Genomic DNA, 1,007 nt, shown 5'->3' with positions numbered 1-1,007 from the left:
GCGGTAGTTTAGGCTTGACGTGCTGTATCGTCAGCATGATTTCATCACTGTCAGAATCCATCGTCTGTTGGTCTCTTCGTTAAGAAAACTCATTGGCAGATATGTAAAGTTTTTATCTCAAACTCGTTCCAATTACCGCCAGTTTTTCAGCTCGATTATTTCTTCTACAGGGCGGGCACTGGAGCTGTCAGGAAAATCAATAATAGTTTGAGGTACTAGACTTTGAAGTGCTGCAGAATCAGTTGTAGAGGTCCTTATAGAAAGTGTCGCAGAGTGCACCTCCAACCTTCGACCAGTTCATTTGTAATTATTGCGGACAAACGATCAAGTTTATCGTTTCCCAGAAAAATTATACAGCGTCCACAAAGTAATATTCCCAAATAAAGAAACTACTGCTATATGCCTTCAGTATGCCGCGAAAGGCGCGTGCTTACCTATATTCGGGAAGCATTCATTATCATGTCCCATTGTTTGTATGTGGTGAATACTTGAATGAGTGATCGATAAACGCCATATTCATGTAAAACGAGAATGCTCGGAAAAGCAGCTAACCGATGGGTTGGTTAGACTATCTCAAAGACTTACCGATTGTAGGAGTCACGAGAAATGCTGAGTGGCATCTCATACTCAGGTCATCTGCCCCAAAATGTTCAGTGACCCGCACATCCTTGTCCAGTTTATCACACTATTATTTCCGCGATTTATGGTGTTCGTTATCGTTTCAACTATAGGTCATATGTATACATGGGAGTCTGTCGATTTTCCGTTCTTGTAATCTGGCTTTTCTCATCCATCACGGTGTTGCTGTTCGTTGTGCTATTCAAAACAGATCTGTTCGTCACCTAGCTTGTTCAGTCCCACATTCAGATACTTGGGCATTCGACCACGTTAGCACTGTTTTTTATGCTATTGTTGTTTTTTGCTCACTTCTTGGGTACGTGTAAGGTATTGTTTCACAATGTGGCAATTTGTGAAAGAGCATCTCAAGATTACTGATTTTATGGATG

Source organism: Opisthorchis viverrini (assembly GCF_000715545.1).
Source record: "Opisthorchis viverrini unplaced genomic scaffold opera_v5_817, whole genome shotgun sequence".
NCBI lineage: Eukaryota > Metazoa > Platyhelminthes > Trematoda > Opisthorchiida > Opisthorchiidae > Opisthorchis > Opisthorchis viverrini.
The sequence above is the reverse complement of the archived record's forward strand: the minus strand, read 5'-3'. Positions refer to the sequence as shown.